Genomic DNA, 11,513 nt, shown 5'->3' on the forward strand with positions numbered 1-11,513 from the left:
TTGTATTATCAAAGTTCACCACTGACAGTTCTCATAATGTCATGTTTTGACTACAGCAGCACATCATTTTACCAAAGCACAACACTGTATATCCTTGCTGGGTCTCTGAAATTGACAGCCCCTCCAAATGCACACCCTAATCAAGCAATTTCCACAATTCCAGTCCCATCAAATTGCTCTTTAGCTGTTGAACTGGGGAGTTTTGTTGTCCTTTTCTAATGCTAATCTACCCTATTCAGCATCTCTCTATGAGGCTGTTTGTTGTGAAATAAATCCCCTTGTTTGCCTCCTGCATGTATAATTGATATTGTTGCCAGGCTTTTTGTTTGTGCTGTGGAGAGCTGAAAGGCAGTACTTTGGAGGTGATGAAGAAAATGGGACTTTACTGTCCTAGCTGTGCTCAGCTGAGCTTGATGCCAGTGATCAACCTTTGTTGAATGTCATACTATGCATTCATAATTGTTTTCAGCAGATTATAGTTCACAGCATTGAAAACGACTGTTTAATAAGCTTGTGTGCTCATGTGCTCTCCCCTACTTTATGTATCAGGCAGAAAACTGAACAAGACATGCTGACACCTTGAGTGAGATTACATCAACGTAAAGACACTTCGGTTAATGTGAAATGCCTGGACTCAACTTGTGATTTAATACATGTTGGTGAGTGTGATTTCAGTCACTTTGCATAGGTCAATGCGTAGGAAAACTTACAGGGCTCACAGTTATTCCACACCATGCTCTTATCTATATATCTCTCAAATAACATAAATTTAGCATTAATTTTGACTCTACAGTGAATTATCTTCAGTATAGCTTCTAACTGTTTAGAAAAATATATATGGCCCAATGGTGCAAAATAGAATGAGTTTTGATGAGGTATAGTCCTTACAAGTGCTTATCAGTAAAAAAGTGTAAAAACGAGAGAGAGTCATGCAGGCATACATTTTTCAAATCTTACTACATGAATGGCTGTACTGAAAATAGTATTTTTCCTATTTGTAGTTTTATACCATTTGTCTGCACTGTTTCTCCCTGCAGCTCCTCTGAAGACATACAATGTGTATGGCCATTGATATGCCCTAACAGAGGTCACAATTTGCATAAGAATTAACAGCTAGTAAATTAAATTGATATTCAGTGCACATCTCCATTCAATCCTTCAGACCTTTGTTCCCCTGCCTGGCAGAGCCCATGTTCAGCCCCTAGCTAGTCAGAAACATCTGTGCAGTTAATGATTTGATAAACAGCTTACACAAATTCTAAATTATCTTCTCCACACCCACCCCTTTTTCTTCCTCCCCCTTGTGTGAGACTTGGAACAGTTGGCTCACCTCTATGTGTTGTTGGGTTTATCAGTCTTTTGTGGTTGTTCTTTCACAGCTCTGGTTTTCATGGCTCTCCTTTAACTCCTTTCACTATCACTTAGACTGAAGCAGTGTTTGGGGTAAATGCCAATCCTCAATTCTCATCTGTGAAGAAAAAAGGTGTAGGAGTTGCCTATTGTGGCAAGTTTGAAATTAACTTAGTGTGAACATTTGTTATTCTCTTACAGTTCTGTCTGGATAACATTTACAAAAATGTTGAAGAAAAACTGTGGCATTTATCAACCCATTTCAACATTTACAATGCCATTGTGCTTCTATTCAGTTAAAGCCTATTGTTTGCCCAAAACTCAGGTGACTTCCTGTGAAATTGCAAATTAAGGTTTGACATTTTTTCCAGAGTGCATTCCCCATCAGAGTGCAAAAGCTTTCAAGTTCCATGTGTTAATTCAATGGTCACTTGTTTCTATAATTGGCTGATACCACTAGCGACAGAGAGATTTGACCGGGCTTTTATTATCGTTTCACAAAGTATGCACTTGTAGTTGGCACAGGTATAGTTTGATTTTTACAAAGTTATATTAAAAAGATTAAATGTGTTCAGACGATGATATTAGTAGTATCTGTTCAAAACCAGGTCTTATTAAAATTTAAAAAGGATACAAAATATCCTAATCCCTAAAAGTTTGTATGTGTGTGTGTGTATGTGCTTCTGCATGTCTGCATAGTTTATTTGTGTGTCCATATTTTGTGAGTAGGTTTTTGTCTATGAGAGGACAGCAATTAGTTAAGTGCCATCAAGAGGATGAAAAGCTGCAACAAATCCCCTTTATAATTTCATGGAAAAGACAGCTGACAGAATAGAATGGGATGGAGGGGAACTAGTTTTCACTGCCTGTCTTTTTTTGTTTGCAACTTAAGAATAAATTGACCACCAAGAGGCTGTCTTAACACTTGTTGTTTAGATTTTTTTAAAAACTTTAAACTTTAAACTTGCTGTATGTTGTCTCTTCTGTCGCTAAGGATGAGCGAGGAGATCAGATTCACTTCAGAGCAGTTTCGAGTGCTATCTAAGAGCACAATGCTTCAATGTGGTTTTTAGCCAAAAAAGTCAGGTCTAATTTCAGTGGGCTGTTTTTATTTCACGAATGCCTTATGATGTCATAGTACGTAGTCTTTTCTTAAACATTTTTCATTCATGCTTTTAGCCATCTGTAGCTAGTGTCATCCAGATTCTGTCCAATAGTGTCATAAGCTTGTGGTCCACTGGCAGTTCCTGTCAGTGCACGAGAGAGACAGGAGAGGAGAGGATCATCTTTCAGTTTGACAAGAGTCTTGTGAGCCTGGAGTTTGACAGACAGCTGATAGTGGCAACCACGTGTGATGAGTAAGGTTAGTGTATCTGGTTGTCAGATGATGAGATTCATATGGGCAGGGTTGTTTGGGTTAGATGTCTGACAGCCAGGGTGTGCTCTTGTAGTAGGTGTGGCTGGTCACACTGATACCTGGTCTTGTTTAAACAGTGCCCATCTAGCTCCATGTTTACCAGCTCAGGCTCAGTGGCAGTGAGCCATATGTTGTGCAACAGGTGAAGCTATTTCTAATGATGACCTAGAGGGTTGTTTCTGGTACTTTTGATATTATCTTACTGTGCATCAGTATCCATTGGGTTCTAATGTATATCCAAATTCTAAATATATTAAAGACATATTACACATATATAATGTAGTAAATGTGGGCTCTGTCATACTGTACTCTGAAAAAACAAATAACTGCAAAAACAAAAAACTGTAGTGATGACAGATGTTATCAACAAAATGTATGCAGTTTCTTAATTTTAAAAACAATACTGCCAAGACCTGTGACTTTCTGTCTGGAGGATCCAAGCAGCCAGGAATTGGCAGCTCATTATATAAGCATCTCTTACCACAACCAAAAAGCCAGTCCATTCCTGTATGGCCTATTTGACCCAATCCTCCAGGAGAGGCCCACAGTGCACATGCCACATCCACATTAAGGCTTTAGGGAGTTATTTGTTTGTGTGAGGGGCATCCTCTCCTGTCTCTTCCATGGGTCACAGTCAGTTGACACTGCTACTGGATGTCATAGTGCTTATGTGGGTTTAGTATTCCAGGTCAAATTATCCTTCAATTTGAACTGAAATTTTGAATAGTAGAGGCAAGGATCAGCGCAGGCCTAGGCCCTCTCCTCAGCATTAAGCCATCACAGTGTTGTAAGGCGAGCTCATATAATGAACCCTGTCACCGCTACCACTGCATCAATATCCTCATAACACAGCATGCATATTGATTGGAGATTGCAAGTGCAGGAACATGTGGGTGTGCATGTGTGTATGTAATGTACGTGTGCATGCTATGCTCGTGCATGCTCACCTTTTTCTAGCAAGGAGCAGGGGAATCGTGTTACTCTATGACTGATTAGAAAGCTCATGCATAGGAAATCACGACAGAGACACTGCTCCCCATCTGCCCGCAGTGCAGGTGAAAACAATTTACACATCGGCAGGCTAATGGATACATTCATAGGGAGCACAGACAGTGGGAAAGCGGGATCGAGGGGCAGAGGCAGAGAAAAATGGAGAGAGAAAGAGAGGGCTTGTAATGGGCCCAGGCCAATGCAGGCCAGTGGCCCTGCTCATACAGCCAAGACAGATAGCAGCGTATCAGATAACACATAATCACTGGGGTCAGGGACTAATGAATGCGGTCGTGGCTTAGCAGAGCAGGCTTTTGCCCGTGCTAAAGACACTTGTAAACAATTCGGCTGGGTGAAACATGGCAATAATATGTTGATTCAGCAGGTAATGAGGTTCTCCCTGAATCAATACCACCAGCTAACCCCTCTCCCAGGTGGGCCAGTGAAGAGCAGTGAGCCAGGCTGGTGAATGCAAACCTCTGCCGATGACCTTTCCATGGCAGTAAGGACACGAGGCAGTCTGAAGAGGGCTATTCTCGTATTGCACAAGGCGCTGAGTGTCAGAACTTTCATTCGCAGCAAGCAAATGAACAGGCAGGCGCTGCATGCTAATGAGCAGCAGGCTATTTTCCACCTTTTTTATCTGCACATTATGCTCTTGACTTTGGAGAAGGTGGGAATTAGGTTGGACCTCAGTGTCAGGCTGCCTGATGGCTCCGCTCAGGAAAAACTGGTAATTGAAGCCGATGGCTGCCGCGGAGGAGGTCTGAATTTGGAAATAAACAGTTTCAAGCACTGCACGTCATTTCTAGAGAGATGACAGGGAAAATGGAAATGAGCTGTCTGGATCTAATGTGCTTTCGCAGCAGGGAAAAATGGGGGCCATCTTTCAGATAACAATTCCACTCATTAGGACTTCAGTGCCACCGTAATGATGGGAGACCAACTTGCTCAATTCAGAGAGGACAATTAGGAAATGCTGACACCCTGAGACAAACCAAGTAAACAAGGGCATGTGGCTCTGTATTCTACATATACTGCAGCTAGACATTCTGAGATATATCTAATATCTTTAAAGAGTAGTTAAAAAAGGAAAAGTAATAAACTGCCTCTGACTGGATAATTATTGTGAGAGTAGCAAATGTGTTATCATCCCTTCTTTTTTAGTACAATAAAAACAGACAATTATCACCCATCCCAAATGGTAAAGTAAGCTGTTCATGTTTGTCATCTTTCTATGCTAATCAAAGGGGAATGCTAGAGATTAAAAACTAAACTTACTGGCATAAAAAAATGTTTCATCTACTACAAAATGTATATAGTATTTACAGTTCAGCTTTATATCTTTCTATCCCCACAATTAACATTTTGGTCTGTGGAGAGAGACGTACATTTTGAAACCTATTTGTGAGTGCATTATGGAAACTATTCTTTAAATGGTATTTCCCTCAGTCACTTCAGGACATTTCTTCAACATCTGTGCATATGAACATATTTTAAGTTCTGTTGGTGCCCAGTTACATTTTACCTTTGTTACATAACATTATACTACATTTGTACTGTTATTGAAGTGTTGTTGTAATAACAGGTGCCAAAATAAAGATGTTCTTGTAGAAAGAGCAGTAACAAGTTAGTAAACAAACTGCATGAACGTTGGTAACTTGAAAGCTCATTTTCTCTAGTATACTCCTCTCCATTTTTGGCAGATGCGACCTCTTCATCATCCTCTCATTTGGCCCCAATCCACCGTACCCCCTGTGGCTACCAACTTCTTACTAACTTCTTAGGCTCTACAATGTTGTGGTGTAGTGCTGCTGTGTGTGTGTCCACTGCATCACTCTCCCTTAAGAGCCACTGCCCCTCCCTGTTTCAATTTCCAAAGGATTATCAACAACAATGCATTTCCTCACCAGTTGTGCAAAGTTCCTCCACTCCCCTACACCAACGCTTCCACTAGTTGCCCAAACAAAGCCCTGAGCTGCGAAATGGACAGTTCAAGCAGAAGAGTTGAATGATGGTTTGGTCATTAAAGCCTTTCAACATGGCCACTAGGTTGATCTCTCACTGCATTAGGGTAGAGAATTTGTTTTTGTACTTTCAAATGACAGCAGCTATGACAGCAGCATTTAATCTCTGATGCTTTAATGTGGCATCAGTGTGGCATGGTGAAAAAATGCAACCTTCCATGGGCACTGCATGCAACCTTGATGTAGCGGGCAAGACCACAGGGGCTTTGTAGACTCCAATAGCCTTCATGCTTATGAATAAAACAGGGGGTTTAGGGGGCTTCCTGTGCAGCTAATTCACAGTGCCGAGCTTCCAATCTGTTTTTATGGTACTTGGGCAGAACAATTTCTCTTCCCTAGCTTCAGGGCTGCATACAGCACAGAAAGCAGATTCTCGGCAGCTCATACAGGGATAGTAATTTGCTATAATCACTCATTGTACATTGTACATTGTGGTGTTTCTTCAATTTTATGGAAATAAAGCAGTAGAGCTTGTAAAGTTGTTTTTCATATGTAATGTAAAAAAGGTATGTTGGTGTGTGCCAATATTAATTTCATATAGCATTAGGTATGAGTGATTTATATAGTAGCTAAGCTGTAATGTTCTTTTTTTGAGTTGTATATTTGGCATTTGAAGAACTGTGATCTTGTTTTATAATAAATTGCGTACAACATAACCATATCTTTTTCAGCCAAACCTCTTGCTAAAATACTTGGCAACACATTGCCGTCACTCACTGCAATTAGTAATGAAGAACACAGTTCTCCTCGTGAGCCCTGTTTGCAGACTCATTACCAGGCCCTGCTGATTTCTCCTGCATTGAGAGGAAGTTAAACAAAGCGCCACTCACACACAGCCCCTCTGCAGCGACAACAGGCTCCAGACCCATCGCCAAATGCTGAGAAGTGAAGGGTCTGCAAAACAATCCACTACAACACCCTTCACTCTTTCTTCTCTCAACCACACCCTGCCACCCCAGGCCAATCACTAGCATATCAAGCTACGCTAAGAAGTGAGAAAACAAACTGCCAGGAGATAAAACCGCAAACCTTTCCAGCTTAATTGTGCAGCTCATCATATCACAGGGTGCAAAACAAAACACTCCTACTTCTTTGCTTTAATTTGATCATTGATTGTCTTAGTTACAACAAACACTAAACTGCAATTTTAATTCAGATGTACTGAATTTATACAGATAAGTGCACATAGATACACAGAGGAGATTGCTAACATAGTAGCAAATGTACATATTGATATGCTGCGAGTGCGCACACATCCATACAGTATACACACACATAAGAGAAAAGGGGGACCTAATTAAATGCAGACAGTGACTGTGTGGACTGGCGTATACAGTGGAGCTGGGCCCCAAGCTGCCACAGCAACAGTTCATCTCGGCCAATTAGATGTGGCATCAAAGCCGGGGCAGCCATAAAGCGGTGGGTTCAAGGCGACATTGTTGTGTGCGTGGTCAGCAATCAGCAATATCCCCTGCTGGGATCTGCCGCAGTTGAAGCTGTAGAGAGAGTCACCTGACAACAGCCAGTACAGCAGAGGTCTGCCTGCCTGCTGTGTGATCTTCTCCTTATGTGTTTGTGACTGAACCCCAGGCCTCTGGGATGGAAGTAATGTGATGTTGAAAAAAAAAAAATATGTATATATATATATATATATATATATATATATGTATCCGAACCCACCGGCAAGTTTGCTATTTACTGTTCCTCTTTCAATCAGAATATGTGTCTGACCCTCACTGTACCTTAGAGTGATGTAACCAAACTAAGGCTAAAAAGAAGTAACTACTGTTCCACAAGTAATTAGTACAAAACTGTTGAGTCACAGCATATTTGTTCATTGCTTTAACATCTGTTGACGAGGTCACAAGCAAGACACCCACTGATTATAATGCTGCTATGAAACTTGACATTCACATTTCTGAGTGAACATTAACTTAATTTGAATGGTTAATGTTCCCAGTGACTTCAATGAAACTGGCTCAGAAAACTTGTTTCATTCCTTTTCCTGATTATGTTTTTTTCTGCAGCTGTATATTCTAAAGCTCCTCTAAATGAAGATACACATTTCATATATGCAATGAAACGAGGATGGGTGATTCAATTTTTGCCATATAATGAAATGCATTAGCAAAAATCTCAATTATTCTTATGTACTTATGTGCCAGTAGTCAGTCATACAGTATAATGAGGATGTAGGTGATCCTGTAAGACCTTAAAAGAGCCAAGAGAATGACAGCAGTAGTATAGTTAAAAGTAAGTCCAGCGTTTAACCTGTTGATGGGCACATGTACATTGAGTCTGCTGACCCTATCTCAGACTGAGCGGTCAGTCCATTTTGTCCTCTACCCTAAAGCTGTGAGTGAGTAGGATGGGTTTTGCAGGATTAGGAAGGGGGGGTCAGGGCTGGAGTGCTGCCACTCTCCATCTCAGCAGCTGAGCCATAGCTCCCTCATTATACCTGAGGAGTCAAAACATTTCCCATGGTGCAATGGGGCCCCTGGAACAGGCCCACCCTTTTCCCCATGCAGAGTAGGGTCTCACTTCCACTGCTGTGAAGAGGAATATGTAGGTGTTTTTACTGTAACCATTATTAGTAGATTTTGTGTTAGGGTTTTGATTAACTGAGAAGAACATTGCAAAGAGCAACAAACTGTTTGAAATTGGTTTTCTGTATTTAAACTAAGCACTTGAGAACACGATCTTCTGACTCTCCCTCTGTAACACACTTGTGAATGTGACTGTCGTAGGTCACAAAGTGTATTTTAGTGTATACATGACCAATAGACCTAGCCTTCACAACATGTAAAGGCATCCCCAATCACATCAATAAGCCTTTGCTAATTTGTGTAGGTTTATTTATATATTTATTCTCCCTTTCCAGCGAAACATAATTACAGATTATGTAATGTTTAGGCCCTGCATGTTGATTATTGTCCAGTGTTTGAAAGGCAAGAGTTCTTTGTGAATTAGACAATGATTAGTGCATGGCAAATCTACTTAATTCTAAATATGTTAATTAACTGGCAATGCAGTGGGTGCAGTAGTTAAAAGCACTAGTAACCTCACACAAGCTTCAAATGTAACCACACTCTAAATTGCCTGCTGTCAGTTTCTTTGAAAGGCTATATTTAATTAAATACCATACAGTAGCCATTTCGGGGCTAATGGAATTTATATTATATGTAAGAGATCTGGTAAGGAGTCACTTAACCATCCATTACGACTGCAGTTTCAGTTCCATGGCACCATTTTCTGCAGCATGTAAATGATGGGGATTAAATCAGTATTCTAATACAATTTAACCAGGATATGTGGATTTAGAATTGGAAGTTTTTCAAACCAGGTAGGTAGTTTTTATTGACGAATACAGTTTACTCTTATTTTTAACATTTCATTTCATTCAATCTGTGTTTTTTAAACTGCATTATCTGCCTGGCAATGAGCTGTAATAATAATTTTACATATATTTTTCTCTATTTTAAAATACAAGTTTTTCATTGCATTTCAGCGTGCATGTAGATGAGGACAGACACTTTTGTATAATCTACAATATGTAAACACAAGACCAATCCAGTAAGCCTGAGTGGCTCTTCAGGACCACTAAGAGAACACAGAGCCACCTAGTGTTAGCACTAAGCGGACGACAGACTCTGCTAAACCTCACAACCTCACTGCTGTCACTTAATGTATAGGAAACAAAGTGACAAACATCTTAAAATACACATTAGCTTACTTGTATGATCATTTTTAAGAAAATGCACTGTAAGTGGATTTAAGTTTATGGCTTGGACAACATGCAAAGAACTATACTATTGATTTAAAATGTATCTACTTAGGTAGACACTAAAATATTATATTTCCCCTTTTGAATAGTTTTAAGCATATTCTCAGTCCTGGATACATCCTTGTTTTATTGTGATAAGCTGCCCACTAATGTAGCATGGTTTCTCATATGTTGGTTAAGGGTGCCCCCATCTGGCCAAAAGCTCACCAGTGTGTTGACAGATTTGTATGAGGCAGTTAGTTTGCTTCCTTGCTTCACCCACCTAGGGCTTGTTCTTTGCACTGAAACCCTATGATGGAGGCTAATTGTCACACAATATGGACTGTTTATGTAAAATTGTCTATGCTAAATTTGCATTGACATAAAATAAATGTAATCATTTTAGATATATGATAATTATTGTTTGTAATCTGGAATCTAAGAAAACTAATGATTTTTTAAAGAAAATTTTGTTATTATTTTGCACCATAATTGTAAGGGTTTAGTACTGTAATACTGTACTTTGCTCCCATTCTCTCTCTCTCTCTCCCTCTCTCACTTGCATAGACACACACTTTAGGGCTCCATGCAGCAACAGTTGTTTTGGAGAAGTCGTAGCATATCGGGTGAAATAAGGGCGGTGTGCAGCAGTGTAATTTGCAACCTTCCTAGAGGAGCCCATTTTCTTGTGTGTGGTCACTGGGTGCTGGCTGCTGTTCATCAGTATGGAAGTCTATGAGGTGAGGAAAAATTGTAATGATGGACACTGAGCGGTGGGAATCAGCTGCTCAATTCCCCCCTAATTGCTTAGCAACAGTCTTCCAGGGTCTCTCATTTGAGATCAAGAGTTTAGTGGACTGAAGACTCCGCTTTGGAGAAATAGAGCTTGTGCCATTCGATAAGACGGAGGAGAAATGGGCTCTATCTTCTACTTCCTCTGTGCCCTCCCTCCCATTCCTCCACCCTCTCTCCTCTCTCTCTCTCTCTCCTTCTTTTTCTCTCTTCTCTGTGTCTCTCTGGCACCGACCCCCCATCACCACCGCCACCCTCCAGCCAGGATGATTTTGTTACCTTTCAACTGCATGATGTATTCAGTTCACTAGATTATTTTCTGTCATCTCAGTTAATTGAATTCTGTCCATCACATATAGATGTTTTCACATTTGCATAAAGGTTAGAGTGGTGAAGAGTGTCAAACTTCAATTTAGACAATGTCACTCAAATAAATATACTGGCCTCATTCTCTCTCTCTTTTCAGCCTTCCACTCTCCTGGTTCTCCGCACTGGGTATTTATGGATTCTGTCTGAATTTAAATCGATTTGTATTCCTGGGATGTGCTGGCTCTCATATACATGTAAATATGAATATGAAAATGACCGGATGGCTCTTTGATATCAGGTGTGTGTCCATGTGTGGTTGGTTGTGTGTGCATCTTTTCAATGATCTGCGTGTTGGCACGTGCTTGATTATATTTGTGTTTATCTGTCCACATGGTTGCCCTCATTGCAGGTTCGTGACACAGACAGTATGTAGGCATCACTATCCTCTACAGGGGCTCTGGTAAGCACTTCCTCCTACTCCCCTACTCATTGTCAAGTGCCTCTAACATCCAGCCTACGACTGCCATGTGAAAATGTAGGACCACAGTGGGAGGGGTAAGCAAAAACCTGCAAAAGTATAACGTGTAAATGCATCTATACACGCAGACATATGCACATAAAAGCACGTTATTACATATACAGGCATTAATTTTACACACATATTCCTCCATTGAGATTTTAAAACAGGTTCTCCATGGCAGGCAATCTGTTAAATGGCTACAACTGACAGAGGGAAACGGAGCATAATAGCATGTCACACAGGGAAACATAGCAAAGAGGGGGGAGAGAAGCAGACTTCTCTGACAGACAAGAAGACCCAGGCCAATTCACATTTAATAAGTGTCCTGGAATATTCAATTATGTT

Source organism: Mastacembelus armatus, chromosome 22 (genome assembly GCF_900324485.2).
Source record: "Mastacembelus armatus chromosome 22, fMasArm1.2, whole genome shotgun sequence".
In the NCBI taxonomy this organism is placed as follows: Eukaryota; Metazoa; Chordata; class Actinopteri; order Synbranchiformes; family Mastacembelidae; genus Mastacembelus; species Mastacembelus armatus.